This window comes from Parasteatoda tepidariorum, chromosome 1, assembly GCF_982258835.1.
Source record: "Parasteatoda tepidariorum strain Cologne lab strain chromosome 1, Ptep-v5.0, whole genome shotgun sequence".
Classification (NCBI taxonomy): domain Eukaryota; kingdom Metazoa; phylum Arthropoda; class Arachnida; order Araneae; family Theridiidae; genus Parasteatoda; species Parasteatoda tepidariorum.
The window spans coordinates 16,094,826-16,111,645 of record NC_141755.1 but is presented as its reverse complement, the minus strand read 5'-3'; the positions used below and the strand labels follow the sequence as shown (position 1 = coordinate 16,111,645).

Sequence of the window (16,820 nt, the reverse complement as noted above, 5' to 3'; positions counted from 1 at the left end):
TAGTAAAACTACTATAGTCGCTACTTTTTATCGTAGTTTGTAATGTAAGTGTGTTACTTTTTAAAAAAAAAGTAGTGTAGTGTGTAATGCGATACGAAAAAACAGTAAATTGTAGCGACTTCTGGCAACCACTTTTTACATTAGTTTAGTATATGAAGAGGGCCCGATCGGCCTGTGTAGGGGGCAGGGAACTGTCCTTGCATCAGAAAGGTCCTGGGTTCGAATCCCGGGCAAGGCATGGGTGTTTCTTTCTCTCTGTGTGTGTTCTATGTCCTTTCTCCTTTGTGTGTGAAGGAGACCCACCCTATAAATGGGTTGTGGTTGTGTGAATGGCGTGGCAGAAGTTGAATTCCTGGCCATAGATGGCGCCACTGAAAAAAGGAACAATCGCACCCCCATTGCCTAAACAGGCATACAACAAAAAAAAATATGAACAGGATTCTGACATAAATAATTTTTCGAATTTGATGAGTACAAATCTTCGCGGGTCTGTCAAAGGAAGCAATTTTAAATGCCCCTGTGACTGTGAGTTAGCACGAATTGCGTATTTAGATCGAGTTAAGTATAACTAATATTTAAGCTAACCATTATCAATAATAGATAATTTATTTCTTTGATCATACCTTAACACGGGAACGTAAAGTCATAAAACATTGATGATATTTCAAAGGAAGTAATCATATTTTCGATGTACATAACTTCTCAGAGAATATGAAAGAGCATCAAGCACTTTAACCAAATTAGAAGTACTTGATAATTTCCGAGCATCTCTTAAATTAAATATTCTCTGTCAAGAAGAAGATTTAAAAAAAATGAAGACTAAATGAACATTTTCGAGAGAAGTGCTTTAGAATACAAAACGGACTCATGCAAGCAGGAATGAATATTTCTAAATAATTAAATTAATGTAATTAATTAATTAAATTAATGTAATTAAATTAATGTGTAAATTAATTTTCCCAGCAGTGCAAATTATACAGGTATAAATTAATTTCTCCATCAAAGTTCGGTTCCATATATTAGTGAAGTAGTCCAAACTAGTAGTCCAAACTACTAATCCAAACTAGTTTGTAGTCATTATATTTAAAAAAGGTAGTTGTAGTTGACTACATTTGTTACAAAGTAGTTGTAGTAAACTACAAAAATAATGTAGCTTTTCCAACCACTGGTAATGGCAAATAAAAAAGTAATGTTTTCATTATATTTTGGTTCAACACAAATGCCACCATAAAAAAATGTTTTGAAAAATAACATTTTTTCCTGCTTCTGATTTGATCTTTGTGATATTAACTTGACTATATTGACTTTGATGTGCTTCTTTGTATTTTGAGAACGAACTAATGATAGCCACTGAGTTTATTTTCCGATGAACCAAAAGGTAAATAAATAAAAAATTAAAAAAGCTGATGCTTCGTAAAACAGAATTTAGGGTTTTTCTTGGGAAAACGTTTTTATAAAAAGTTTTCTATAAACTATAAAAAGTTTATTGAAGTTTATAAGAGTTTACAGAAGTTTTCTATAAAAAGTTTTTATAAAAAGTTCTTATAAAAAGTTTTTTAATAATTTATTGTTTTATACTAAAACTACAAAATGTTTGAAAAATTTAATAATATAAGAGCCTTTATGATGGAAGTAAAACAAGCATTAGTGTAGATTAGACAAGGATGCGCATTATTTGAATTTTTTTTTATAATTCACGTTTGAATGAGCTACATATATGAAATAAAACTGTCATAACTTCCGAACGGTTTGCATGATGAAGTTCAAACTTCGTGGTTGGTAGTGATGGGAATTCGTATGCGCATGCAGACGTAACTTCTTGTTGTCGGCCATTTGAAAATGAAAATATCACGGTACAGCGTGACTAAGCGTATATCGCTTTTGAAGGCCTACTATTCTAGCCATAACAGCCTGATTGCAGTTCAAAAGAAGTTAGCGACCGAGTACAAGCTGAAGACAACCGATCCAAGTGTACTAACAATCAAGAAAGCAAGTTAAAGAGAACTGTTTGTGATGACAGTGTTGGCAATGTCGGTTGGCAGACATGTGTGAAAACACCTGAAAACGTCCTGAAGACACTCGCTGTGTTTCAGACTAACGAAAGGTAATCTATCGGACGAGTATCACAACAGATGGGAATAAATCAGGAGACCTGCGACAAATTGCTGTTGAAGACCTGCTTCTCTTCCTATAAAAAATTCAAACCCATCAGCCATTAACGCTGTCTTTCGAAGCTCTGTCAGCACGGAAAATAGAAAAAGTCATTGCTTAATAGCCTTATGTTTAAGTACCTTGCTCTAATGATGACTTTAAACTATATATATAATCTTACCGGCAGTGAAGAATTATCTGGGCTTTAGAACAGGCAAATAACTTAAATAGGTATTAAACTTTTCTAAAAATCACTAATTTAGTGGCAATTGGTGACTAATTTAGTGACGTTTTTCCACTTAAATGAAAATGATCAAAATCACTGCCTTATTCTCAGCTTTTGCAAATTTTTATGCGCTCAAGTAATGCAACATTGGAGTAAGTTTTCAAATATTAAAAAAATTCTACCATAAATGCCTTTGATTTTCACAAAGCTGTGCCTCGTCGAAGCTTCCGTTTTGCGACATTTTGAAAATACGCGTAGACATCGGGGTCTTTAGATAGGCTAAACATGACCTAACAGTCATAAATAACAGTTGCAAACTCACAGCAGGCATAAAAATAGCATATTATTTGCAAAAAAAGCACCATATCATTTGACTACTGAGCTCTCGAAAAGCAGGTTTAAGCCACATGATCATGGAACAGCGGTTGTGTTTCGCCAACACTATTGACGAGAGAATTGACAAACAATAATATGATATGAATATGATTAGGTTTGGATACAAAAGTCAATTTCATTTCGATGAGTTCATTAACAACGTAGTTGGGGAAATGAAAATCCACATTTCGTGATCGAGAATTCGTTCCACTTTCTTCCGAATACATGTAGAAATATTTACATGTTGAATAAGTTTGTGCACTCAATAGTTTTTAAATAATTTACGTCTTATTTCATATAGTTCAATAATTGTCACCCTTTAAGAAGAACACAACCAAAATTAAAAAAAGAGAGGGATCAGATGGAATTTTAACACCACCCTAGAATATCTTGATTATTCAAATGACACAGCCCTCATTTCATTTAGATTCATCCATTTTGAAAACTGAAAAATTTTATAAACATGCAAATCAAATCGGTTTACAAATTAATAAAAAAAATCAAGTACCATGAGAATAAATGCAAAATCTAGTGATAAAATAAGAATAATTTTAAATAAAATTTAATCCTTTTTTTTTAATCTGTTGTTTGTTATTTTTTTACTTATTATTTCCCCCCCCCCCTTTTTTTCAAATGTCTATAATTTTTCTTTGTTTTATTCTACATTTTGAACTTATCTAATGAGTTCTGTTTACTTGCAGCTTAAGCGCAATAAATGAAATTTATTGTTTTTCTTAACTTTCTTCGTGTTTTCTGGTGTGTGTGTGTGCGTGCGTGCGTGCGTGCGTGCGTGCGTGCGTGCGTGCGTGCGTGCGTGCGTGTGTGCGTGCGTGCGTGCGTGCGTGCACATTACGAATCTATTTCTGGCCTCAAGATATGCATTTATTTTCCCTTTACTAACTATTATACCCATTAACTGTGATAAACATACTTTTCCCTCTACCTATATAATAGACCAATTGTAATTACCCAGGTTTCCTTTTTTCCCTAAGACTAAACATTATTACAGGACTATTTCACAAACTTTTTCCTATTTTTTATTGAAGAGCACTTCCATTTGTTTGTCACTCGTATGTTCATTCTCCGAGTATGATAGTTAAGTAAAGTTAGTTTGCTCCATTTTAAATTTTGTGCCTGTTTGCCCAGCTCTCCTGACTGACATCCTGATATATTTATAGTTCTTAATACCACACATTAAGTGAAACATGCGAAATTATAAAGTGAGTTTAAACGAGTAAATAGTTTTTACGTCGTGCTCTAAGATAACATTACTACAAAATTTACTAAATTTAACATATATGATCAGCCAAAATCCATATTTTATTGTTAAGTCGAACCTTAAATTATTGTTAATACCATATTTTAATGTTAAGTCAAACCATATTTCGCACCAAAGTCACTACCAAAGCAACTCAGTAAAATTTATTTAGCTTTTTGAAGTTCCCATACAATCAGAAACACGGCAGATTTTTCCATTCTCTGAAAATTTTGGCCATACTTTTTTCTCAGTGCAGAACAAAAATCTTTTTTTTCTCACTTATCAGTCTCCATAAATGCTTACTGTTCACTATTTGAATTATTAGAAAATTTGTAAAGCTCCCAATAACTTTTAGATATAAAAGCTGAGACAAATATCAAAACTCTTGTTACTTAACGAAACTCAAATACAAGCATTGGTTTCAAATTCAATTAAAAGAAAATCAAAGCTATTAAAAAAAACAATAAATTTAGTTCACAAAAATAGAATTCAGCCTATAAAATCCTTGAAAACATTTCATGAAATATAAAACGTAAACCACTCAATGCACCGAATATGTCAATCTTGATTACGTTTAAGATAGAGAGAAAAAAAACACAATGGAAATGTAGTATACCAAACTTTTCTAGCCATTTCTGAAACAACTTTCGATAGATAGAAAAGCTGATAAGAGAAAATTCAATTAACTGAACATTCTAGCTGAAACTTTTCCAGAATTTCTTTGACTTTTATAAATGTTTTCGGGATAACGCAAAAGGAGAAAATTTCAACGTTAACAGAATTCCATTACCAAACCATATTGACTTTTTAGCTATTTACTAGAATTAAAACTAACATTTAAATACAATGTAAAATTTTTCAGGTCCTGAATTTTTTTTTCAATGTTCTACTTTATTTCAATATCACTTTAAAAAATTGAAAAATTAATGGAATTTTTTCTAACCGAGACCATTGTATCACAAAAAGGGAGCAATTTAAAATTGGTAAATAACAAAAGGAGAACATATTCTGGCAAAATGATCATATTTTACTGTAATGACATTTCTAGTAAAAAAAAGAAAATTTGGTTAGCTCAAACATTACGCATTTAAACCAATCCGTTAAGATAATAATTCCTTTCAAAAGGTAACGGTTTACTGGAAATTTTGGCTTTCAAAAATTATAATTCTTATTACCACACACTCTGTAGAAAATACAAAAATAAAAATTTAACCCAATAGAGGGGTTTTTTTGCACCTAGCTCTAAGGTAATTACTAAATTTAATCACGGTAATTGAAACTTATCACACGTAAGATATAACCATATTTTTTTTCCTAATTTTACAAAAAATACTTACCAAAGTGCTTTGGTAACAATTAACCTCTTGGGTATTTCCATAGAGACAGAAAGTCGATAAATTTTACCATATTCTGGTAGTTTATTCCACATTTTTTCTCAGTGTGCAAAAGGAGTGAAGTAACAGAAAAATCTACGAAGACGGCCAGAATTGTTGGTCATTCAACCACGAAGGCTTTATCAGGATGATATACATTGATTAGACCTACTTTGCACCCTGTTCTTGTTGGATTAGGCCATTAAGGCAATGGGGCTGTAATTGTTCTTTTTTCCTGCTGCGCCATCCATGATCAAGAATTCGACTTCTGCCCACATTCGATTTCTGCTGTTTATAGGGTGGACCCATTCATACATCCATTTCCTCATCCACAGATCGTAGTTTTGATCTGAACCAGAGAACGAACAATCTCCAATCCAGTACCCCCAGAGGTTTAATTTGCTATGTTAACATGGAGAACTTCGTGTTCTGATAGATTTACCGTGCAGCAGTCACTATTTACTACCCGAGGAATCGTCGGCAGGCGTGATTGGAACTCCCGTTCTGACGAACTTAAGCCCAGCGTCCTATCAACCAGGCTATCCATGCTCCAGACCCCTGATGAATTTATAATTAAGTGAGCCGGGATAGCCTGGTCGGTAGGGCGCTGGGCCCATATCCAAAAGGTCGTGGGTTCGATCCTCGCCGGCCGAAGACTCCCCGTGTAGTAAATGGTGACTGATGCACGTTAAATCTGTCGAGTCTCAAAGTCCTCCATGTTCCCACAACAAATCAATACCTCTGGGGGTACTGATCCAGGAGTTTCCTTGTCTTCTGGATTGGTTCAAAATTACAAGGCTACGGAGCTGAACGTAAGTAGTCGTAAACCCATGAAATTGGGTCGGCTGTTCAACGACGGTTATAAAATAAAAAATAAAAATGCTATGAGGACAGAGCCGCGATGGCTCAGGGGATAGAGCGTTTTCCTTCCAATGCGGTGAACCGGGTTCGAATCCCAGTCGATATGAATTCCGCATCCGGCTTGCACCGACCACAGTGCTGACGTGAAATATCCTCAGTGGTAGACGGATCATGGGTTAGAGTCCCCTTACCGTCAGGCTAACCGTGGGAGGTTCACGTGGTCTTCCTCTCCATGTAACGCAAATGCGGGTTAGCTCCAAGTCCTCCACGAAGGCAAATTCCTCCCAATACTCGATCCAATAGTTCCGTTGTTTTCTGGATTGGGTTCAAAATTACAAGGGTACGGAGTTGAATGTTAGTAGTCGTAAACTCATAAAGCAGTTCAACGACGGTTATAAAATAAAAATAAATGTTATCAAGACAGACAAATTTAGTTCAAAATAGTTTTTTTTTTTTAAATATTTTATAAGTTAGACATTTATAATTCGTTATTGATAGTTTTAAAATTATTGATAGTTATTTAAAGTTTTTGTTTCAACTCTGAATTGCGTTGCTCATTTTCTGGTTATTAGTCAACCCATTTCTTTCCGTTTCTGACACAGTTCTCTAAACTTTTTAGTCAAAGGAAATCATACCTTACTTCTAAAATTTAGCAGTTGGTTAGTCATAGAATTTTCCGAGAAAAGTTTTCTATCGAAAAACTTAATTTTTATGAAGAAATAAAAAAAAATCTTTGCTGTGGCTAGAGTTCTTTTTTGAAGGTAGCTAAAAAACTCTAGTCTGAGTGCCTTCAATTCAAAACAAAGTTGCAATTTTAACTATAGATTCTATTTTGCTATTTACGAACTGTAATTTAATGACTGTCTGAATATTAATTAAAAACACTGAAATATCAAAAATTATCATACTATTCTTTTTTCAAAAAAGTTTTCACCTATTAAACTAGAGATTTTTTTTCTCACCTGGATTAAAATCATTAAAATCAAGAAATATTTCCTAATCTAAGCATATTCGGAGCCAAAAGAAAATGATGAAATATTTTTTTTCTTAAATCAAAAATGGAGATTAGAAAAACTTTGTATTTTTAAATAATTCGAGGTTTTATTTTAACGATTTGGTTATTTTCAAGAAGCATCATAAGTAAGCATTATAAGCGAAATAGTTAAAAGTAAATAATCAATGAAAAAAAAGTATATTTCTTTCTATAGTAAAAAATAGTACGAGCCGACGACGCCGATGTTGTTTTAATTGTTCACTTTCGTTAATTTTTGTTTTGATGTGAAAAAATTACAGCATTTAGAACTTGAAATTACTAAAACGTGTAGAGAAGTGTACGCAAATGAAAGAAAAATAACGTGATAAAATAAAAAAATTAACATTCGGTAATTAGTTTGAGAATTATCAACTGATAAAGCTGTTGGAAAAAATACTTTATTGGCCACTCTACAGGCAGCAGAAATGAAACTACTGAGTTGAAATTTAGCATGCTTAAAGAGCTACATTCGTTTAAGAATTTAACATGGAGTTTTTTTTCAGAAATTTCTATTATTCGAAAACTATCGCTATTAAGTGCTTTTTTGTAGTTTTTTTTTCCTTGTTTTTTTATTTATTTACGTTACATTTTGATTACAGCTTAAAATTCATGAGACTTAGAAACTTAAAATTACGAAGTTGTGCAGAAACAGAAGATCAGATTTTAATTTAAAATTGACAGGTTCCAAATTTGACAGAAAAATTCAGATTTGATAATTAGTTTCAAAATTATACTTGTAGTAAAAAAACTGTTGGTCGATCGATTGCGAGTTGAAATAAATATAACTACAGAGTAGAAATTAGATGTGCTGATAGGACCATTTTGTATTATACATTCAATGAGAGTACTTATTTATTTATTTATTTTAATTAATAAATAAATAACTGATATAACTGATCACCACCACTGGCATTTGGCAAAATTTTACTATAATTTTAGTTTTTAGAGAAATTTATTGTAATAATTTTACTTTTATCTCCGTATACCCCCCTAGGGTGGGTCGGAGTTCAGCCTATCTTATTTATTTATTTTGAAATTTCTATTTGTTTCGAAAGTTATTGCAAATTCAAGTGCCTTTTCGTGATTTTTTCAGTTCTTATGTTTCTAATATTGACTATTTAGCTCCTGTTATGAAAAATTTTAAAGCTTTACAGACTTGTAAGTTTTATTAGCGAAATTTTTGGGATGTTTGCACTTAAAGTATGAAAGAATTTTGAAAAAAATGCACATGCTACACTGGAAGTTCCTTTAAATAAATGCAATTATTTAAAACAGTGTGGAAAACTGCGTGTTTTAAACAATTGTGTAAGAAAGTTAATGAAACAGCCGCAAAACGTATATTAAACACGCATTTTTCAAAACATTTTAATTTGCCTACCTGTAACAGAGAAAATGAAAATTGGCTATTAAATTTCAAAGTTTTTGGATTTCGAAACTAAAAGTAAATAAATAAATAAAAATTTATACCTTAACTATACTTGAAAGTACAAAATAAGTATGAAAAGAAAATGATCTCAATAAAATATAATGGAATAATTTAACCATTATAAAGAAAAAGAAATGCTTTCAACCATTCATCTAGTAACAAATATTAGTTGATGACAGTTTTGTAAATCCTTCCACAGCGGAAACCTTTTATATGGAGATGTGCTCTATTAATCATATGTTTTGTAACGGCGAAACAGTGTGAAGATCTATGAATGTAGATTTCATTGTCTGTTTATATATTTTACGTGTGCGTAGATCTCACGAAATCCGATTGCAAACAATTAAAATGGAAATTTATTTTTTGAAACGCAATAAAGGGGGTTAGATAAAATTCTTACATTGTAACTATTTAGTCAAATAATTCCAATATATTTCGTATTTTACGTCACAATAGTAAAAGTATTACTTTTCTTTTTTTTCAGATCAATTTTTCTTTTATTTCATTATCGAGAAACACGACATTTGGAGAATATATTTGAAGGCTTTTAAAAAAACTCTTACATATACAAGTCAACAAAACATGTTTGTACATGTTCATCTTGTGGACTGAAAAACATTTCCTAAGGCTTTAATTATTTGCTTTTTTTTATAATTAGATTAACTTAGCGTAAAGGAAACAAAAATTAAATTGCTTTTGCTAAATCCTAATTTAAATATTTTTGAATGTCGACGTTTTTTAAAGATAGTGAGTCAGTTCCATGACACGGAACTTTTGAAACCCGCTGCAAATTTCTTCATCTTTAGAGAAGTTTATAATTTACCCGTTAATGGCAGTTAACCGTTAAACGTTTCATTTTTCCAGTAATTTTCCAGTATTTAATTCCAGTCATTTTTTTGTTAGTTTTAAAAGATGAACATTTGCATTGATCAAAGAGAAACTCCTTAAATTTCGAAAAGAAAAAGAAAATGCCTGGAATTTATGTATACCAAAAAAATTAACCTAACTTGAGTGCATGAAAAAAGGCCGTAGCAGGACACTATGAAAATGTGTATACTTTTTACTGGATTTTTGTCAAAGATATCAAATATACATGCAAAGGGGACGTCATTATGGAAATGACTTCATTTCCTGTATAGTTATCTAAAAGAAATATATAAACTGGCAGAAAGAATTGAAATGATAGATTGAAATTTAAACTGGAAAATAAATACTTTTAATACCACTAAGCCGAATTCTGCCAACCAGGTGCTCCAATTGGTGATTCTGCTACGGGTTGCCAAACAATAAATAAATAACTTTTTAACTGATTTTTTTCGCTTATAAAAATGATTTTTGGAGTTTGAATTTTGATTTGAAAATATAAATTTTTCATCTTGACTTTTAATTTTGAGTAATGATGAAATCTATGCACTAGCTCATGTAAATTATATTAAACTTTGTTGAATGTTTTCAAAATATTTTCTGCGTGCATTCTCTCCAAAGAAAAATGTATCTAATTGAATTTAAACTTTGAAGTTCAAGCTTATTTGGCAAGAAAGAGCAACACGTGTCTTTGGATAACAAGTAAAAATAATGTTTTAAATATATGTTTATTGATTAAAAAAAATTTTTAACATTTACATTATATGAATTACTTTCAAAATCTTATTTTTAAAATGTATACATAACTTCAATTGATTCTATTTAAATAAGATTTTTATTTGAGCTTTTGAAGATACTTTGAGCTTACCTGTAAGGTAAATGGTGAACTGTAATTTTGTGAAATTATTCTTAAACTCGATTCATAAAAAAATATTTTAAATGAATTTTGGATAAAATTTTATGCTTGAATATAAGAAATAATTTCCCTGAAATTCACTATTTCATCTGAAAAGTAAAAATATACATAAATATAGAATAAAGCTATTAGGTTAAATGTCCACAGAGGAGATATGACCTGCTTCAATATCTCCGATATATTTTTAATCTATATATATATATATAATAATGGTATATATACATTATACATTATAATGTATACATATATACATTAATAATGGTAATATCTTTTCTCATAAACTCTTTTTCTCATAATTTTATAATGTTGAGAAACTAAGGAATGGAATTTTCAATTAACATCGTCCTTAAACGTAAATAATAATAAAACAAGGATTTAGAGATGGTGTGTCGGTCTCTCAGTCTTCTCCATAATCGCCTATCTTTTTTTAATGAATTCATTGAGAAAAACTGAGAGAAACAGAGAAAGTTTTCAACCAATTCTAAAAATCATTCTGCAATCGCTCAAGTAAATCCTTGAGTAAAAAACAGAAGCAGAAAAATATTATAGTGGAGTTACGCTATGAAATCGGTGACCATCGACTATAGTAGTGATAAAATAGAGGAAAGATTGCCAGTTTTCATTAATACGTATTGACGTATCAAGGATTGTAGGGGATTTAAAATCTAAAAGAAAGTAGCAAAAGTAAGAAAATAAGCTGTATTTCAGTAAATTAATCTTCACCACAACGCTTAATATCTGGAAATAAATAAATCCGGTTACGAAATCTTTGGTTTCGTTGATGGTTTTCTTTTGGTTTCGTTTTTCAATTTTAAGATGAAAGCTAGTAAAAAGAAACTCATAGCTTTTTTATTACAATATTGAAACCGTTTTTTAATTTTGTGAAGACTGTACGAACACTGTTATAATGCATTCCGATTCTACACATCTAACATATTATCCGATAGAATCCTATAACCTACTAGATAGAACCCTACATATTAACCGACTTTACAGAAAGAAAATAATTCTGGTACAATTACCGTAAAATATTTAAGTGACATTTCTTGTAAAAAAACATAATTATGGTTAATGAAACCAAACTGTGCTGTATTTTAACCATTCACTTGGTAATTTTTCCGTTTATATGATTTACAGTATTTTCAAAATTATAATACTTATTACCACACAGTTAGTAAAAACTATAAAACTGAAAAGTAAATTTAACCGAATAAATGATTTTTATACCATTCTCTAACGAATCATGATAAAATTACCAAATTTTTTTAACATAAAACTATAAAATTAAAACATATTTTATTGTTAATTTTACCATAACGTTTCGATAAAAATTCCGAAATTTTTGGTGTTTTCTAGCTAGAAACACGCTAGCCATAGAGCTAGAAACACGGTAAATTTTCCTTTACCATATTTTGGTAGTTCTTACCATATATTTTTTCTTAGTGTATACACTCAGGATTTACTGAGTTTTAGATGAATGTCTGTGTGTTAGGCTTAAAGAAAAAAACAATATCTCAACTAAATGTAATGACTGGATGAAGTGTGTAAAATGCATGCTATTGCTTCAATAGTCATGTACAAACTTAGGAAATCTTTGCCTAAAATGTGGTAAAGTTTTTTCGAAAGTGATTGGTATACTGAATCTATATGTACATCAAAGTTTGTTTATTAGATTCTTTTCACTTATTTTCTAAGTGAGATATCATTTCTCATAACTTATTGCAAATTTTTCAAGGCTAATGGTTATTTTCCATACCTTAATTTCCTTTACTGTATTAGATGGTCATCTTACCTCGACAATTAGGAGATAAATTCAATTGTCAGTTTAATTTCAAGCAGTTTTTCATAGTTTTTTCTCCATATTTTATTTGGGGAAAAAACGTATAAGGGAAAAAACGTTTACGTATAAGATTTTAAAATTTCATTTCATTATTGTTTGTGCATTTAATAAAAATAAGAATGAACATTTCTTGTAACTCTATTCTTTGTAGTTTTACTTTGATTTGGAAAAAAACTATGGTCATTTTTCCTAGACTTACTCCATTTAATAAAAAAGTTTAATTTAAATTTTTTGAGTCGACTTTCTTTTTATTTTTTAAACCAAATTTAGGTAACTTATTATATTATATAATCAAACTTTATGTATTTCAATAAAATCATCATAATTCTATTCACGTCTTAAAAGTGAGCTTAAAAATCTTATCTTAAAAATCACTATCTTAAAACTAGTAACTATCTTAAAAATAAGCTTAAAAATTTTTTAAATTGAGTTTGGTTGATGCTATAAAAGTAATTTTTAAGTTATTTATTTATTTATTTTTTGTCCTATGAAAAGTTCAATTTCGAATATAGCTATTTCTGAGAAATTTATCGTTATGAACAAATGAGTTCCTTAAAACAGTTTTAATTTCACATATTTTAATAAAACTGTTATATATATTTTCTTCTAAAGATTCTAATAAAATTTATTTTGTGAACTGGCAAATGAAATTAAATAAGTTATTTTGTCAAAACAGATATATATATCTTTTTCCTTAAAGAGAATGCTAGTCTGATGGGAATGAATATTTTAAGACTAATAGATGAATAGTTGAATTTTATGAATATATTCAACCGATTTAATTTAGTAATCAGAATTATTAAAAATAAAGAAGCTACGGTGCATATAATATTATTTATTTTGAATATTTAATTAGGAATTTCATTAAAATTGAAGAAAAAATGAAAATTATTTTGTTAATAATTGCCATTTATAATATTTTTGAATTACTAATATCTTTATTGTTTAATTACAGCGAGCAAGTTTATAGTATAAATTTTGAAATAAATAAAAATACAAAAAAAAATCATATGTATGCAAATGAATGCATTAGAAAAAGTAACATATTTTTATTAAAGTTTATTGTTAATGCATTCAAAAACTGATTAAATAATTCGTTTTCAAACACGCATTTCTGAAAATTAAAAATTAATTTTACAATTTCATTCCATGAAAACAAAACTTTAATTTCACAAATCATTTCTTTAATTTCTAATTAGAAATTGAAGAAATGATAGTTTGGTAATAAAAGGCGAAACGAACAATATAATTTGCATTTTGAATTCCTTTTCTAGAAATTTGAAGGAAAATAATAAGTTTTAAATAGGTTTTATTTAGTTAAATGATTTGAATTATAAGACTGAAAATATTTTGCCAGATTAAATTTTGTTTGCTGAGATTTGTACTAAATAAAAAAAAATTGATGAAACATCAGCTTAACTTAAAGATAGATATAATGTATCAGTTAACATTGAGTTGGCTAACATTGCAAATAAATTTCTTCAATTTAATAGCAAAATTTCATACTATTAGAAAAATTTTGAACCAAAATATCGCCCAAAATTGCTACAAAGTAAATGTGGCATCTGCATTGTAAAAAATTCCGGATCAAATAAAGACAAAAATTACCGTAAAATCCATTTTTAACGAAACATGCTACGGAATCTGATATACTGTATACTGTAAATCTGATATACTGTAATTTTTACAGTAATAATTACCCTAAAATCACTGAAGCACTCGCATTAAATAAATATTACTCTATAAATTACTGCATAATATTTTACGGTAAAAATGGATTTTACGAATGATGCAAGTGCCGGAACTTTATACCGTAATTTGACCAGGAATTTTTTTTGCAGTGTACTAAGTGGAGCCCTTTTATCGTTCTACGAACTTGATTATACAATACTATAAGTCAAGTAAAATATGATTCCTTTTAACACCTACTTATGGTTTTAAAGTACCGATATTATACTTCGTTCAATCAATTTTGATTCAGTTTGTAACTAACCTTATATTTTGTATATAACCTTGTATTTTACCTTATAACCTTGTATTTTTCTATTAAATCCGATTAGAATCTATACTTTAATGAAAAATTCAAGTTTGAATATCAAGAATTTCATAGTGCTGCAATTCCACTTACATTTTATCTTATAATTATTGTATATGTATTCTGTTAAGCTTAGGAAGTATTTATACGATTCAATACTTTTTTACACATTTACATAAAGTTAAAAACTTTGGAGCTTAATATATGCAATATTTTTCACATTTACAGCGACTTTAATTCGGAGTTAATTCGGACTTTAATTCGGACGAATTCGAAGTTAAATCATGTTTTCGTTTTTCTTGAACTTGATTACACACTTTAAAATTTTCGGATCAAATTACGGTATAAATACGGTATAGGCATCCTTAAAAACCGTTTTAACCGTAAAATATTCAGTGATTTTACAGTATTTATTACTGTAAAAAATTACGGTATATCAGTTTTTTGTTCCGCAACATGCGGTAAAAAGCATGCCCTGCTTTTACCGATTTTGCGGTAAAAAGCACAGCCATCCAGTGTATCGATAATTTTTACCGTAATTTGATCCAGAAATTTTTACAGTGCATGATGAACTTCGAAGAAATTATTAACATTTTTTTCAAAGTTACAGGAAATTTACGGGTACCTTTACCATGGTTCAGCATTGAACCGATTTCTTTAGAGAGTAAAAGTTAAATTGATCACGGGATGCTATGATTAAATGAAACGAAAATGTGATTTAATTTTACATCTTATGAGAGTTTCAGAAAACCTGCACACATAGAAAAATTCTGGTAAAATTAACGTGTTATATGGTAATGACATTTATGTTTAAGAAAAACATAATTCTGATTAATAAAACTTAACTATACGGTATTTTGAACATTAATTTGGACATTTTCCCATTCATATGGTAATGGTTTAACGGATAGTCTGGTATTCACAATTATAGTTTTTATTACCACACTTTTAGCAAAAATACAAAATTGAGAAATAGATTTCACCGAATTAGTTTTATATTATATTCTAAGGTATCATTATAAAATTACTAAATTTTACCACATTTACTAAATTTTACCACACATTATAAAACCATATTTTATTATTAATATTACCAAAATAATTATCAAAGATCCTCGATTAAAATTACCGAGCTTTTTGGTGTTTCCATATAGTCAGAAACATGATAAATTTTACCATATTCTGATAGCTTTGACCATACATTTTTTCTCTGTTCTCAAACTTATTGTTCAACGTTAAGTTAAGTTTTCTAAACCGCAATATCAAAACTCCTTTTATATTGCTTAAGAAGTATTCCAAAACCGTTTATTACAACTGCCTGAAAGACACATAAAAAATATTGTGTAGAAACAACTTCTTGTTTCTTTGCAACACTCATGCATATAAAATAAATTTTTCAACGTATCAGAATCTCTAAAAACTTTCGACTACTTCAAATTAACTTATATTATTCATCTATCAACAGTCATCGTAGCTATTCAAATTGAACACTGAACACATCCTCAACCCCCTCTGAGTTGTCGTTACAGATTTGGTCCACTGAACCATCTGCATTTTTTGTTGTCATGATAAAACTATTCCAAACGATCTTTTGCATTCACTCACATGATAATCTGGCAACACTATCACCAGATGTAATGCATGTTATTCTCCTTCCTGTCAAAGTACACTCTCTGTGAAAGACATCTAAATACGATAGGAAACAAATTTTCGATAGCTATTCTTGTTCCGCGTAATGGAGTTTCTTTTTTTTTTTTATTATTATTATTAAAAAAAGGGCATAAAGAAGCACCGGAAGAAAATGGAAAGGGACATTTTTTTCATTTATGCCGCTTTTTCCACTATTTGTTTTTATTGAGGTCAAAAATATGTATCAGAGATTCTTCTATGACAAATTCATAAAGGCTTCATAACTAAAGTACCACAGATATTGAGAGGTAAATAGTTGTTCTGTTTAGGAGCTCATTAGAGCATCTCCACACTATTTTTTTGGATTAAGTTTCGATTTTTTTTACTCTTATTCATTGAAGGTAAATGACTAATTTTTATTGAATTCTACTTTTTGTTTTAATTTAAAATGGTTATAAAAGTATATAATGTAACACTATATAATTATATAGTTTAAATTTATAACTGCAAATTTACTCTTATAATTTTTTACTCTTATTCATTGAAGGTAAATAACTAATTTTTATGAAATTCTATTTTTTGTCTTAAATTAAAATGGATAGAAAAGTATATAATATTCACTATATAACTATATAGTTTAAATTTATAACTGCAAATCTACTCTTATTATTTTTTTAACTTTTATTCATTGAAAGTAAATAACCAATTCTTATGAAATTCTATTTTTTGTCTTAAATTAAAATGGTTATAAAAGTATATAATATTACACTATATAACTATATAGTTTAAATTTAAAACTTCAAATATACTCTTATCATTTTTTACTCTTCTTC

The 16,820-nt window shown here is 29.3% G+C and overlaps 1 protein-coding gene across 4 annotated transcripts in view; it reads left to right on the top strand.

Annotated features, from left to right (window-relative positions):
- The window catches only part of LOC107450262 (uncharacterized), a 111,508-nt gene that overhangs the window by 54,909 nt on the left and 39,779 nt on the right, over positions 1-16,820 (top strand). Inside the window, exon 1 of one of the 4 annotated variants that reach the window (XM_087163790.1) lies at positions 15,962-16,295. The exons of 2 other annotated variants lie outside the window; for them this stretch is intronic. The gene's annotated coding sequence lies outside the window, so the exon portion shown is untranslated. Of the gene's footprint in view, positions 1-15,961; positions 16,389-16,820 lie in introns of those variants that run through there. One more of the 4 variants, XM_087163767.1, reaches the window with a different exon arrangement.